At 48.5% G+C, this 16,809-nt stretch overlaps 1 pseudogene; it reads right to left on the bottom strand.

The window, feature by feature from the left end:
• Positions 1–2,556: 2,556 nt before the first annotated feature.
• LOC142562601 (U2 spliceosomal RNA) lies at positions 2,557–2,731 on the bottom strand (annotated as a pseudogene).
• Positions 2,732–16,809: the final 14,078 nt, after the last annotated feature.

Below are 16,809 nucleotides of genomic sequence, written 5' to 3'. Positions count from 1 at the left end.
CAGCTGAAATTCCTGGGCCACGTTGTGAACTCTGCAGGCATCTTACCAGACCCAGAGAAGACAGCGGCCGTGCGACACTTTCCACCGCCCCGTGAAAAGAGAGGCGTCAGAAGGTTTCTCGAACTTTGCGCCTACTACAGACGTTTCGTCAAAGACTTCTCGCGTATCGCAGAGCCTTTGACACGCCTGACAAAAGAGGACGTCCCGTTTGTATGGCATGCACCACAAGAAGCGTTTCGAGAGCTCCAGCGCCGTCTCCAATCGCCACCCATTTTGGCGCACTTCGACGACAAGGCGGAAACTGAAATCCACACCGACGCCAGCAGTTACGGGCTCGGCGCCGTTCTTGTTCAGAGACAGGACGGACGAGAACACGTCATCGCCTATGCCAGTCGTTCTTTATCGAAGGCCGAGTCAAACTATTCCACAACGGAAAAAGAATGTCTGGCAATAGTGTGGGCAACATCAAAATTTCGCCCATATGTATACGGCCGACCTTTTACTGTCGTTACCGATCACCATGCGTTATGCTGGTTAGCAAACCTGAAGGACCCGTCCGGACGCCTCGCAAGATGGAGTTTGCGGCTGCAGGAGTTCGATATCTCCGTAGTCTACAAGAACGGAAGAAAGCATTCAGACGCAGACTGTCTGTCCCGAGCCCCCGTCGAGCAACCACCACCGTGTACAGACGACGACTCTACCTTTCTTGGCATGGTTACCGCCTCCGATTTCGCCACGCAACAGCGGACCGACCCTGAACTTAGTGGCCTCATTGAGTACCTTGAAGGACGAAGTGACAGGGTGCCACAAATCTTCAAGCGCAGTGTGTCAGCTTTCTGCTTGAGAAATGGTGTCCTAACCAAAAAGAACTTCGATCCTACGAAGAAGGCCTACCTTCTTGTTGTACCATCGTCGCTACGTCCAGAAATTTTGCTGGCGTCTCATGATGAAGCAACATCTGGACACCTCGGCTCTGCACGAACACCCGCGCGGATTCGAGAAAGTTATTACTGGCCGCGTATTGCCGAAGAAGTCAAGCACTACGTCCGTACGTGCAGAGTGTCAACGCCGCAAGACTCCCCTAACGAAACCTGCCGGATTCCTGCAACCGATCAAACCCTCGAGAAAACCGTTCCAGCACGTTGGATTGGACTTTCTTGGGCCTTTTCCGACGTCCACCGAAGGGAACAAATGGATTATAGTTGCGACGGATTACTTGACGCGCTACGCAGAAACGTGCGCCCTCTCAAGAGCCACCGCTGAAGAAGCCGCCAGATTTTTTATTTTTCATATCGTCCTGCGTCACGGCGCGCCAGAGGTCATTATCACTGACAGGGGCACAGCATTCTGTAGTGACCTGATGCAGGCCATACTACGATGAGGCCATAATGGTCTCACGGAACGGCTAACTCCCTTATGTCACCTTCGCATATAATACCGCCATTCAGGAGACAACTGGGTTGACACCGTTCGCTCTTGTTTACGGCCGGGAAGTGACTACGACACTCGACGCCATGCTCCCTCATGTGAATGAAGGTGACCCACATCCTGACGTGGCGACGTTTCAGCAGCGCGCCGAAGAGGCCCGGCAGCTCGCTCGAGTACGAACAGTAAGACAGCAAGCAATTGACGCCCGGCACTACAACCTTCGACACCGCCATCAAGAATACACGCCCGGCGACCAAGTTTGGGTATGGGCACCAGTTCGCCGACGAGGCCTCAGCGAGAAGCTTCTTCGACGTTATTTCGGCCCATACAAGATTGTCCGCCGTGTGGGTGCATTGAACTATGAGGTCATTCCTGACGGGCTGACGAACTCTCAGCGACGGCGCGCACGGCCTGAAATCGTTCATGTTGTGCGCATGAAGCCGTATTACGCACGTTAGAAAACTTCTAGCGTAGTTTTTTCTTTACTTTGTGTTCACCACGAACTCTAGTACTGTGTACTTACTTACCTAAGTGCTTATTTTCAACATCGAGACGATGCTTTTTTTGGAGGGGAGCAATGCCACGTGCCTTTCGGGCTTTGCATCTGTGCCGGTGGCGTCCGAATGACGGATGTTAACGCGTGTGAGCACTCGCGCAAACGTTACTTCACACGTTACTTCACAGCCTTTAAATACTGCCCGCAGATAGGGGGTGTTCGTTCTTTGTCGATTGCTGTCCATGCTTGCACATGTTGCTATTGGGCTAGTTGCTTTTGGTTATGTGGGGCACAAGTTCGCCTCAATAAATGGTTGTCTTGCTGTGCGCTCGTCTTCTGTAATTACCGGTGTGTAGCACCACTCGTGACACTATGCAAACATTTATTTAGAACGAGGTCGCGCGTTCGCTTTTCGTCCGCGGCGGCCACATTTTAATGGGGACAAAATGCAACAACGCTCGCGTTACGTGCGTTGGTTGTACGTTAAAGAACCTTAGGTGGACAAAATAACCCGGAGTCTACGAGTGCGTCTTACCTCTTAGTCAAATGGTCCTTTTAGCATGCAAAAGACACAAAAAAATCATTTTTACAGCGAAGCTGTATGTGGCTAGTTTCCAGCGTCCGTAGACCAAAAACCCTGGGCCGATCCCGAAGATAGTGCAATACCGGGTCGACCCGCGGCGGAGGTGAAGCGGGCTTGAAGCACTCCGCCAACTTGCAAAAATAAGTTTAATATCTTGAGTCCAAATACAACCCGTGTCAGATATTACGCTGATAAGCGACGGCCATTTGACCCGCGTCGGTCATGTCTACGTTCGCACCGCCCTCTCTTTGTCGCCGTTCCAAGCGCTTGCGTATCTCCTTTCCTTCCGCTCTCCCGTGGTGGCGTTCCCGTCGAAACGTCACTCGTGCCTAGTTTACTCCGACTCCTTGGCGCGGCGGTCCCGTAGTCCAAGCGAATGTACAGGCGCCGACAGAAGTGGGGTACTCCACGCAGCGGGAGCCGGAGCAACGGCAAACTGTATCGCAATGCCATCTACAGGCAGCATCTGGGATCGAGACAGCCAATGGGTGCCCTTTATTATCTGCAAGCATGTCGCTTGACTCGTGTCAATGTTCCGTGCTTCAGCTCGCCAGAATGCCGAGCGACGCCGCTGCAGTAGCAATCTGCGTGGAGTATATACCACTTTTGTCGGCGCCTGTACATAAAAATCACGGTAAATGAGTCCCTACCTATGTTCGAAATTCTGTGTGACCTCTGTGTCGTATATGCTAAACAGTTTCGCTGGTCATCCGCTTTCACACAGCGGAAGTAAAACTCTTGCTTGGGCGAGTTGGTTCATGCTTGAATGTGTAAAGAGCAAGGCGCAATAGACCAGGACAGAAGAAGGACACAAAGGACAGGAGGCGCCGGTCCTGTCGTTTGTGTTGTTCTTTTGTCCTGGTATATTGCGCCTTGCTCTTTACACATTCATACAGCGGAATGGCTCATGACTTCTTTTTAAAAAAACTGCATTTCGTTTTCACCTGCAGAGAAGGACCAGTAAGTACTGCCGTCTTCGAGTCTTTGTAGCCCGACTGGTGCGAACAAATGTAGCAAGTGTACACTACTCCTGGTTCTACTCAGTCGACTTAAAACAGCGCAATTTAACGTGTCTCGCATTGTCCTCCGCAAAAGCATTTTGTTCTCATTGTGCAAGGTCTCCACTCTCAAATTCATTTCAAATTGTTGAAGGCTTCTGACATTATTTTAAAGAGGCCCGTGGCCTGGTTCTTCTGTTCGATTCATGAACCAGTTTTTTCTTCTGTAGAAAAAGAAAGGCCAACGTAGCTTATTAGTCACGCCCCAGTCATACGTTTCACAATGTAAGTGGCACATACATGTAGAAAAAGAAGTACCACTTACCAAATTGTATGAATCCCCTATTACAAGATTGAAATACATATTCATTTCCCAGCCTGCACTTTTCTTCGGGGTACACTGGCATCGTTTTCATACACCACAGGTGGTCTTCGTACAAACATTGATCAATCCCTTAAATGTAAGTCTCTGGGAGGTACCGCCTATTTGTGATGTGCGAGAGAACCTACAAATTATATATGACATCTACCCAAATAATGCAAAACATCTGTCTTACAATATATTAAAAGGCCTATTACAGGACCATTTATTGAGTTTATCTATAAGTACGGTCATTGCGACAGACGCCTCACAGTGTGAAGAAAAATCTGGAATTGGCATTTTCTCTCCCGCTCTAAACTGGTCATTTGCAATCAGGATTCCGGACTTTTATTCCGTATTTTTGGCTGAATATCTAGCTGTGGTCCTAGCCTTACGCAAACTAAATTTGTCAAAATCGGCGGTAGTAATTATAACAGATTCTTTATCCTTATGTTTCTCGCTCACAGCAAATGGTGTCACTAACCTTTTACGTACATTTCATTTTCTAGTGCCTGCCCACATAAATTTAATTAGATTGCTTTGGGTGCCTAGGCATAAAGGATTAGTCATGAACGAAATGGCTGACAGTCTCGCGAGAGCGGCCCTCAGTGGCCCTGTATTACCATTACTTCCTACAATAGCTTACCTGACGACTACTAGATTCAGGAGATATACAATTACTCAAGACTTTTTGAACCCAGCCGTAGGAAATTTTTCAGAATATCGACACCTCCTATTCCCTTGGCCTAAAAATTCTTTTCACACCAGAAAAACTGAAGTCATCTTTACCCAATTACGTTGTCGAATACCAAAATTAAACTTCTATCGTCACAGGGCTGGTCTGGTGCTCTCCCCTCTGTGCCCAGTCTGTGGAGAAGATGAAACAATAGAGCATTTTTTCTTATTCTGCCGCCGTTTCACTTCTTTAGGAAAGATCTAGAATCAAGATTTACACAGCTTGGTTTGAGCTTTTCAATTATAAATATCCTTTCTCTAGGAACCTCTTCTCTTGGACAGTGCCACAGGGATATTTGCTCAACCGTGGAGGATTTTATAATTACTACAAAGAGATTGTCTTGAATTCTTAAACATTTTATTTTTGTTCATTTCCTCCAGTTAGCTTTACCATTTTCAGTTTTTAATAAAGATAGCCTAATTTCATCCAAATCTTGGCTAATCCCCCACAGTGGGTGTGCGCCATCGCATAAGGAATACCATACCATACCATACCAAATTACCCCTTCGGTGGAGCTTCATGCCTTTGCTACGTATCACCGTTAATGTCTATTCGCATAGGTTCCGCTATGCGAATAACATTTTCGCAACTATGTGTTATAACTTGCAACTATCTTATATGGGATATATGTGGAACGAGGCTAAGAGTGTAACAGAACACAGATGCAACGCCGGACATTTTCTGCGAACTTCCACGTAAGACTTCTGAAATGTTATGGCAATGCCTTCAGACGTAACACAAGGAGATGGTGTTTGCATTTTTAATGAGTCAGCTATTTGTTAAAATTAGCTCCATCAAGTCATTTATACAACTGGCGGTCACATTCGTTAAATTCGTTAAATTCGTTGCATGTAATTTATTATACAGATATAGATAATCTGTGCGCACTCATATGACGTAGTGCCCCAACTCCGCAAGGAGCTTAAGGCGGCACTACATCGCAGGTGTGCTAATACTCAAAATGTTCGTCGAGTGAATATCTTTATTACGAATTATTCGAATCGATAGACTGATTGGGGATTTCCTCGAATATACGATTACGGTCCAATACGAGCGACTGAAAAGATTATAGCAGAATGCGAGCAAAAGAAAAATGCCCCCGTGCGTAATGAATCAAGTACAGTGGCGGTACTTGATTGACATTTCCATTCTTTTTTGTTTTCTTTTGTCAGCGCATAGTCACAATGTAACACTCGGTGAAAGCTGCCCGGCACCTTGTCGCTTCTTTGGCAAATAATTCTTTGCCATTTCACTCCCTTCCTCTTTTACTGCCCCGCTACACCACTCTGAGCTCTGCATTGTGATTACACTCATTAGCGTGTATTTTCGTCGTTTTGCCGGCACATACATATATTTACGAATTCTGGCCGGTGACTTCGCAACACGTAACACCCACTTAGAACGAATTCTCAGGACTGCACCAGTTTCGATATATTAATTTTTCAAGTGTCAGACAAAATGCATTGGCGTTCCAGTTACTGCTTAGATTCAATGCGCAAAACAACGTTCTCTTTAAAAACTAAGCTGAACAACAGTGCATTTTGCCGCAATATGACGATTCATATCTCGAAACCGGTGCCATATCCTCAGAATTCGTTCCAAGTCGATATGCCTTGCGACCTCACTAGCTGCAATTGGTAGATTTAAATATGTGCGTCAAAGTAAATAATTCAAACTTTGGTTAGTGCAATTATCGTAATCAGCTCCGCTCTTTAATTTATCATAGAAGTAATGGCAGCCTCATCGAGTAATTTAGCACAAGGGTTGTAATTGTGCTGGCTGCCACAGACCATTCTTTATATAAATATGGCGAGCTGCGCTTCGCTCCTCGCAGAGGCAGGGTGTGTGTCGTTCCGTATTAAGGGTGCCGAACCTCGAACCTCAAAGAGGTGCGAGACGTAATGCTAACGCATAAGTTACCGCTAAATCGCCGGTGAATGTTTGCGTTTCTCTGTTTGTGCACTTGTTCAGGGACGACAGGCTCTTCCTCGCCCTCATCGTCACGTGCTGCATTGTGTTGGCCATACTTGCGCTACTGTGCAGCATATACGTGGTCACCAACTTGTTCGGTAATGATATATCCTTGCTCACGATTCTTGCAAACTTGCTCGAATGCGGTTATTTGCAGCGCCTGCGACGACGTTTTAAAGCGAAGCTTTCTGCTCGAACCCCACCGTACCTTGAAGACCGTGTCTTGCTGGAAAGCTAAACACGAAACAGTGCGTTTGCAAGCGTCCCTGCTATCATGCACCGACATAAAAAAAAAAGAAAAAGAGGGGGGGGGGCATAGAACTAAGGACATGTTGTTGAGAGTCTTGTTCAAAAAGCGCCCCTAACTATTTATGTCACTGACATCCAATTGTTTGAATAATCACCTCCAACTTTCACATTGTTTCTTTGTCGAGATGTCCACCAGGCTGTTGTAGTGAATTGTAAAACACTGTCAAAATGAGGTGATCGAAGCAACGCACACATCGCGTTTACTTTTTTTTTACATCGAGTAAGCTCGCATAGACGGTGGCGCCACATTTCCGTCCAGGTAATACAGCTGGTGTCCAAATCATAACTTACAGAGAAGGCTACGAAAGCTACGGTACTAATGCAGGAAGCAAGTTCAGTGGCATGAAATATGTCATGGCTTGCCATATTTTGAGGATCACCTGATATATAGTAATATATATAGAAAAAACACTCTTTGGCAGTGTCTTCTTTAGCCAAGTGGCGTTGCCGTGCTCAACACTGTTTCGAAAGGGTTTCAAACGAGCTTCATGAGAATTCTCGATTTAACGCGTAGCATTCCTTGGCTAGATTGCCTGGGGTCCCCATTTTCTGCTCCGTTACCTTCGTCTTTCTGTTTCGTGTCCCAAAACATTCGCAGCGCCATCTAGGCTTGAATAGACGAATTTCTACGAGTGCAGAAACTTTTGTACGCTTACTGCCACCTACTTGTAGGCCGCACAAACTTCGCGCGCGACAATATGTCAGAAATTCGCCAGGTGCAGACGCAAATCCACACGAAGCCCAAACCATAGATATAGTTTCATAGAATAATTTCTAAAGGTTCCGTCTACGGGAGCTGTAAGCGTGGTGGTTCAACCAGCATGGAAATGATGGTTAATAAATAGCTTTACCTAAACTTTGGCCTTCTGGTTTCAAGCGGCTTCGTAACCTTGTCATTTTGAGCAACGTATTGTGTTAACAACATATAAACATCATTATAATAATCGAACGACAGGCTTCGAACACAGGACATCTAGAACTGTCGACATTGAAGCCATTACGCCACGGACGCTTCTTTTTAAAGCGAAAGCTTTACTGGCCGCGAGATTGCGATTTCACCGTGGCGGTGCTCCGAGGAGGCACATGATGTCACAACGCGCGCCTCGCCGCGGATATTTCTCTCTCTCTCCCTAGTCACTACTGCACATGCGCCATTAGTAGCACCGAGCCACAGGTGTTCGGCCGCTGCGCAGCGCTGCGCCTTTTTACCGTCGCCGTTTGGTATGACGTCACACCGCGCTCCTCGTCGTTGCGCTCGCCTCGCCAGCTGCGTCGCATGCCTGATAACATGTCGGAGGATTGAAAAGGAGAGCTCGCGTGCACTGCAACCACAGTTGAGGCGGCAGTATGGACGGCAACAATTCTGATAAGCAGGAGGAGGCCCGAAATCGACATTGGAACGAGATGAAGAGGAAACGAATCGCCCACCCAGAAAACGAACAGCGCGCCGAACGACTGGCTAAACGCCGCAACATAGCTAGACTACCAGACTAACCTGGACTTTCAATCAATATTAACCAAGGCTAACCATGCTATGCCTTATTTTCTTTATTGCCCATTGCGCCACGGACGCATGCATCGACAAACACCGTAGAACGCCCTTATGAATTTCCCGTGCGCAAGCGAACGCGTTTCAATTCAGCCACCTCGGGAGGTTGAATCGCTGCAATTAGTAGTGATTGTGTGTGTTCCCAGTGTCTTCTGTATTTATCCAATTATAGGATGCTTTGAAATGTAGGACAATGAAGGCAGACAAAGCGTAATGAACAAAGCCATAAGAACGTCTCCAGCCAGAAGTACGAAGATCAGATAAAACCATGTACTAGCCTTGATTCCCATTGCCTGACTGGCGCGCCCTAACAAACTTCTCAGTGACGAGGAGCGGCGACTTCAGAACGCGTTGGGGAAACGTATACAAAACACAGCCCCTACGTAGGCGCAGTTGAAAAGCAGGCGGGAGTTTAGAGAGAAGCTTCTGAAGAGGACAATTTGGAAGGCAGGCGAGCGTGTCGGAGGGCTAAATATGCGAGAAATAAAAGCACTAAAACAGTACTTTTCATTTACCAAACACAATATTGGCGGTAAAACCGAGTTTACTGGGCTCATAAAATACGGCACTCTTGGTACCCCAAGGGTACAGCATAAGCTTCACAAGTAATCAAATCAAATTAAGAACTTCATGTGTGACCACGTCGACGGGTGCAGAACTCGCGGCGCTTCGTGCTGCACTTGATTTCTTTAAGCAGAAGCCACCGCAACATTCGACAGCCTTTAGTGACTCCAAGGCAGCCCTTCAGTGGATACGAAGCCCAATGCGCTACGGACCCAATGAACAACTGGCCTAAGAAATTTGGCACATATATCATCAAAGCCATGTGAAAGGACACAACATAATCTTTCAGTGGCTTCCAGGACATTGTAAGATCAGCGGGAATGACGACGCCGACGAAGCCGCCTGATCTGCACATGAAAGTGGTCGACGAGTCTTCATTCCGCTTTCGCGAACAGACGCTGCGGCTGGGCTGCGATTGATGTCCCGCGACCGCACTTTTCCCCTGTGGGACTCAAATGTTTTCACCATGCGTCGGTTGCGTTCGTTGTCTCCGGACGTATGGATGCACCTCCCGCCTGGATTACCACGACGTGAACAGACCATGCTCTACCGTCTGTGGCTAGGCGTTGCCTTTACGAACTCATATGCTCTCCTCATAGGAATGGCCAACAGCCCCACTTGCGGCACATGCAACATCGACGAGGCGCTCGCACATATTACTGTGTCTCCCCGCGATATAGCGCTCAGAGACAAGTGATGTGGAGAGTACTGGGCCAGTTGGACAATCGTCCACTATCAGAACTAAAAGCTTTAGGCCAATGATCCGAAAGAACATCCGCGTTGAAGGCCTTACTCGCGTTTTTAAGGTTCCTGTGGTCTACGGGGCTTCACGGCAGACTGAGACCGCCGCCCCCAGCGCTCTGTAGTGTACGCGCTTTGTTCGTGCTTGTCTCTCTTTCTTTCTATCTTCCCCTTCCACTCTGTTTCTCTTTTTATACCCCTAAACTCTTCCCCCTGCGCAGGGGAGCCAACCGGAACTATCTCTGGTTAACCTCCCAGCCTTTCTCTCCGTTATCTTATCTCTCTCTCCATTTTTCAACATGGTGACTAAACTTTCCTTATTGCCTTTTTTCAATGCTATCGAGTAACTGAGCATTTGCAAATACGCGAGACTAAGTGGCGCATGGTGTAACCCAGTGTCGTTTAGGGCTGTATGTTTTTACATGCTGTGACTGACTCGTATACATCTTGTCATGGCACGCAGACGATGATGACGAGGACGACTTGGGCACAACCGAGAGCACGGTGGAGTACGGGAAACCTGGCCCCGGTACTCGACGTTCCACCCCACGGGTGAGCGTAAATCCCGCATAGCGGGCGCTAGTGGCCATGTCGTCCAAATCTTGGAGTGCGAGTCATGTAGTTTTGTACTGCGTCTCGCCAACTACGCTAGCGCGGCTGCATGCACCGCACATTGTGCGCAGATGCAAATCCGTGTGTGCTATATGCCGTGTAAGATGCAACTACACGCAGCTGCATTGTTCACAGATCAGTGTGTGTGTGCCTGTGCGTGCGTGTGTGCGCGTGTGTGCGCGTGCGTGTGATACGTATGTCTAAGATGAAACTGTAGGCAACTGCATTGTTTGCACATTCATATCCGTGTGTGTGAAATGCAACAGTACGCAACTGCTTAGTCTGTGCAGATACAGATCCGTATGTGTGAGGTGCAACTGCCGTATGTAAAGATGCAGATCCAAGTTTTTGAGATGCAACGGTACACAACTGCACAGTGTGGAGATTGTCTCCATGTGTGCGAAATGAAACTGCAGGCAAATGTAATATGCAAAGATGCTGGCACGTGCGTACGACATGAAACTGCAGGCCACTGCAGCGTATGTGCAGATGCAAATCCATGTTTGCGAGATCCAACTGCAGCTAAATGCAGTCTGTACAGATGGAGATGCTTTTTCTGCGTTGCTTTGCAGACCGCTGGAGTCGGCCAGCTACGCACCAGTTTATTAGAGCCCACGTGTAGTTACTGTCAACTATCACGCGGAAAATCTGACCCTTACTTGAAGCTTTCTCTGTTTTAAAGGGAATTGGAACTAAAAACTGCATGGTCGCTTCTTCTATCGCGCTATCTCTCTCTCTCTCTCTCTGTCTCGCGAGGACAGCAAACTTTTGCGGTCGATTGTACGTACATTCATAAATGCGCTGCACTTTCGATACGGCATCATCTTCCGAGAGACATTAACACAGAGAGATGCAAACCGCGTACCAAATAACTTGTTCCACGAACTGTGACGCCTGTTGCACAGAAAACACTAATATAGTCACTAACAAGAATAGTATGGAATAAATACATATTCATGGATCATGTATAAAAGCAAACTCTCCTCAATTTTTTTTCTGGTTTATCTGCAGCTAAGATAAAGCAATGTATAGCTGCGACAGTGCCCCACTGCGAGCGATGTCACGTACCCGAAACATGCATTTTACACTTTGGTTACGTTTTGAAGAGATGGTTGTTGTCTTTGCTCGCTTCACAGGAATTTAGAGTAATTTGCATTCTCTGTACCTTGTAACCCCTTACAAAAAAAAATAGGCTGCGGAACCAATCTCACGATGACAGTGGAAGGTAATGCGTTTAGCATTGGATCAAACGACACAACGTCTTACCACTGTCTAAACGAGTTACGTATGAGGCATGTGCTACCGCGCGATACCTTCTTTCGCGCTTGCCCATCAGTGCCATCTAGCGCCACCACCGCAAAGCATGCACGTGGACTCCGAAGTGCATGGCGCACAGGTGCGTGCGAACGCTGACAAATGCGTCAGACGCCAACCGCACGCCTCCATCGCGCTTCCTTCTGGACACGCTGCTCCATCTAGTGGCCCTGTCGAGAAGTCCGCGTGTCGCCTCCGAGACGAGAGGCATGGCGCGCCAGTGTCCGGGAATGCTGAAAATTGTTGCCTCGATAGCCGCACAATAGGTGGCCCATACCCATTTACCCAAGTTGCCGACAGCTTGATTGAAGAGCGGCACATAGCCCAGTACATTCATGGCGCAGCTCGCTAATGCGTTGGCGTGAGAGGTGTTCTCTAAAAAGCAGCACGTACCCTTGCATTTGTGAGAGGTTTTAAACATGAAAGTTAATATCGAGGTCAAATCAGCAAAAGGCTAGATAGCGACAGATGTAGTAAAACCTGATTAAATCAAGCAGGCTAAAGACTATGTCCCCGCCACATTTCAAAGTGTAATGTCAATAACCATCCCATAGTCATCATGCTAATGCGCAATTGCTAGTACAAACTACTCATCACGACTTTGCATCTAGAATTCAAGCCATACTGTTATTATAGACATCGAATATCAGATTAAAACGATAAAAAAGGGGCACAATCGGAGTGGCGACGGAATGCACCCCGTGACCATAGAGAGTGGGGCATGACGAATACGTATTTTGAACGCATGCAGAGTGGCGTACATGTCACATGCTGATTATGACTAACATACGTACATACATATTACATATTATCCTAAACCCGAACGGGCTCAAATGCACGGAATGCAGCGTCAGTTGACAGTGACTTCACCCGTAAGAGGGCCCTAGCTGTAGTCATTGCTTACACTGCATTCTTTGGAAGAACCAGAGTGCCCTAGTTTCTAGCACTACAAATGCGATCTTTTATAGTGGTTTGAATGGGCAGAAGTTTACACGAAGACAATTACGACCTTCGAGAAGGCTCACTAACGCCCTGCCTGATTACCGCCTCTGCCACGATTCAATTCGAAGTAGCGATATAATTAGGGGTATTAAAATATTACTACGCAATCCTCAATACCCTTTCCACTACCTTCAAAAGGCCTCTAGTCGTTTCTTGCGCCGTTCCACCTTGTCTTGTAGTCGCTTGTGGTGACAAGACACTTGTGTTGCTTCTTTGAAGATAAAGTGGCGTGCTAATATTCGAAATTTTGAATAGACATTGAAAAGTTTTTGCTGTTTCGTTGACACTCAATTAGAGAATTGACCAACTTGTCAAACAGTCGTCTCTGCCTCAATATAAGGCATGTTGGCAAATATTGTATCCTCCAAGGAGAGAGCCCTATGCAAGTAATAACTGCTTCGAAGGATTCTGCACAAGCCGAGCCGCTGTTGAAAGCGCGGAAACACCAGTTCCTGAGCGAACGCACAGACCAGATAAGATGTGCTAGCTTATTTCCCGCCATTCATTAGGAATGTGTCGCTTTCAGGTAGCATACGCAGGGTGTCCCACGTAATCTGAGCCAAATATTAAAAATGCGTAAATGCAACGTAACTGGACAGAACCAAGGTAATGTTTGCCGTCGCTTGGAGATAGATCTTTTTTCCTTCCGCAGGCAGCCTTCACGCTCGGGAAACCACTTTTACGTAGCATGTATCGAGCAACAGAAAGCCGTATCGGGAGTTTTTCATGTTGCTCTACAATTCTCTCGTTGACAGTTTTCACCTAATTATATATGATAAGTTCATTAATTAAGATTATTTATCTGATTAGGCGGGATGAAAAAAATTATCTCCAAGCCACGGGAAACAACATTACCTTGGTTTTGTGCAGTAACGCGGCATTCGCATATTTTTTGTGTTGGCTCAAATGACGTGGGACCCCCTGTATACGAATCGGCCCTTTCGCTTCCCGCAAAGCAGTTTATTATTTAGCAGTCTAGCACACGTACACCATTGTACACAAGTTACACTGGTGTAACATCGCACTTACCACTTTCAAAAAGCGCAACACCTTAGGTGAATCTTGTAACGTGTTATTCCTTCGTTGTATTACTTCCACTGTATCGGTGCGCCGAATAACCGAGTCCGGTTGGTTCTCATACACCAGCTCCTCAGTTGACCGGACGCTCAGTTGCGGAAGGCATAACGTGCATATATCAAGTAACTTTACATTTTTATAATTTATGTAAACTACCTAATGTGTTTCGAAATTGGGAAATGTTCGATATTTGAATCAATACTCAGGGGACATTTTTCCCGAATATTTGATTTGATTCGGATGCTTCCAAATTCGAACCCCCCTGGAGATCATATTCCGTGCTCACACGAGTCCGTACGAGGTCCGAACTGTTGTCACGTGCTCGTGGCACGTGAGCTATGTGTCGCGTGCCCGTGGATCGCAAGAACGGGGACAGAATAGGCTTTTGTTTTAACTGTCGTTAAATGCTGTTTTCTTGTCCTCAGGGACAATGTTGTCCAACGTTACGCACTCTTTACGTTGTCTATATAAAGAAATCGATCGAAAAAAGGACGGCTGCAATAAAATCACGGGCACTGCAAGTTCACTGTAGCTGAAGCGTATTTAACCCCCCTCTGATCCAATAACTCCTCTAGGAACCAATGCTTCGCAGGAGACGGTAAAAAACAACACATTTGCCCTGTCAGTTAACGCATCAGCACTGCCACGTGCGATAAACATATGGAACAGTCTTCCTGATAACATTGCGTGCTTAACATATCGTGATGCCCTTCGCGAAGAATTGCAAAGCTTTCTGTAGAAACATTGCATAAGGATGTTATTGACCTGCTTTCCTTCCCTGTTTTTCACACTAGTATTTTTGTACTTTTTGTGTGTATGAGTATATTACTGCGTTTACGCCGTCTAAAGCTTAGCCTAGACAAACATTTTTGAACTTTGCTTTACTTATCTTGTGACTGCCTGTATTGGTATTTGTATTGTTTACTCCTGTTGAAATACTTATTTTGTATCCCCCTTTACCCAATGCCCTTAAATGGACCTGTGAGGTATTTTAAATAAATAAACAAATAAATAAATAAATAAAATGTGAGCGCCAGCACTGCTGACAACGTCACTCACCAACTTTGTGGCGCCGGAAAATATAGCCCTGTTTGATATTTCGCAAATATACGTACAACGCGTCATGCAGAAGTTAGACATCTGTGCTGTATTTTTGTAACCTGCTGCCTCATGAGTATCATCCGTCTCGGCTGGCGTAACAGAGGTCTTCAAGTAATCTGTGACCATATTTCTAATTGAATACTCCGAATTGTGAAGCCTGAAGAACCCCACGCTGCTGATAACACCTTGAGTTCTTGGCAATATATGAGAAAACCATTGGATTAGTTGTAAAAGAATTATTTTACCGGCCTTTTGTCGATAAAATTCAGGTAATGTGAAATTTACCTTTTGTTAGTGACATTCTAACTGAAGACGGCTAAGGAAACATTCCTTTCTTTTCATCATTCGCCTATGTTGTTTCGTAATAACGGAAACCCCAACGAATGTTTCCTGTTGGAAATGCAGACCACTGCTAGCCGGCACGCGCCAACAAAACCGCGTCTCCACCCTACGGCACGGACGGCTCGTAAGACTCCAGAGTCAGCCATAAGCGATATCGGTTTGTCGAGAGAGCCCGATTTCTTTAAGACAACGACACCAATTACAGGGATTACCCCCAAAAGACCCATATTTCCAGTGGGAGGAGCGCTGCTCCAAAACAGGCGACTACGACAACAAAAGCTAAAACACCTCCGCAGCTGACGCCACCAGCGCAGCCTCCCGAGGCAACGAAGCCTCCGTCGCGAATACCAGCAGCCGAGGCGACAAGGCCTCCGCCGCCAACGCCACCTGGCAGGGGGACGAAGCAGCCGCCAACGCCACCTGGCAGGGGGACGAAGTCTCCGCCACCTGGCAGGGGGACGAAGCCTCCGCCACCTGGCAGGGGGACGAACCCTCCACCACCTGGCAGTGGGACGAAGCCTACGCCACCTGGCAGGGGGACGAAGTCTCCGCCGCGAACGCCACCTGGCAGGGGGACGAAGTCTGCGCTGCCAACGCCACCTGGCAGGGGGACGAAGTCTGCGCTGCCAACGCCACCTGGCAGGGGGACGAAGTCTGCGCTGCCAACGCCACCTGGCAGGGGGACGAAGCCTCCGCCACCTGGCAAGGGGACAAAGCCTCCGCCACCTGGCAAGGGGACAAAGCCTCCGCCACCTGGCAGAGGGACGAAGCCTCCGCCATCTGGCAGAGGGACGAAGCCTCCGCCACCTGGCAGGGGGACGAAGCCTCCGCCGCCAACGCCACCTGGCAGGGGGACGAAGTCTCCGCTGCCAACGCCACCTGGCAGGGGGACGAAGCCTCCGCCGCCAATGCCAGCTGGCAGGGGGACGAAGCCTCTGCCACCAATGCCACCTGGCAGGGTGACGAAGCTGCCGCCAACGCCACCTGGCAGGGCGACGAAGTCGCCACCGCCAACGCCACCTGGCAGGGGGACGAAGCCTCACCCGCCAATGCCACATGGCACGGCGACGAAGGCTCCACAGCCAACGCCACCTGGCAGGGCGACGAAGCCGCCGCCGCCAACGCCACCTGGCAGGGGGACGAAGTCTGCGCTGCCAACGCCACCTGGCAGGGCGACGAAGCCTCCGCCACCTGGCAGGGGGACGAAGCCTCCGCCACCTGGCAAGGGGACAAAGCCTCCGCCACCTGGCAGAGGGACGAAGCCTCCGCCACCTGGCAGGGGGACGAAGCCTCCGCCGCCAACGCCACCTGGCAGGGCGACGAAGCCTCCGCCGCCAACGCCACCTGGCAGGGGGACGAAGTCTCCGCTGCCAACGCCACCTGGCAGGGGGACAAAGCTTCCGCCGCCAATGCCACCTGGCAGGGGAACGAAGCTGCCGCCAACGCCACCTGGCAGGGCGACGAAGCCGCCGCCGCCAACGCCACCTGGCAGGGCGACGAAGCCTCACCCGCCAACGCCACCTGGCAGGGCGACGAAGCCGCCAACGCCGCCTGGCAGGGCGTCGAACCCGCCACCGCCAACGCCACCTGGCAGGGGAACGAAGCTGCCACCAACGCCACCTGGC

Source organism: Dermacentor variabilis, chromosome 10 (genome assembly GCF_050947875.1).
Source record: "Dermacentor variabilis isolate Ectoservices chromosome 10, ASM5094787v1, whole genome shotgun sequence".
Classification (NCBI taxonomy): domain Eukaryota; kingdom Metazoa; phylum Arthropoda; class Arachnida; order Ixodida; family Ixodidae; genus Dermacentor; species Dermacentor variabilis.
This window is presented reverse-complemented; position numbering and strand designations above follow the sequence as displayed.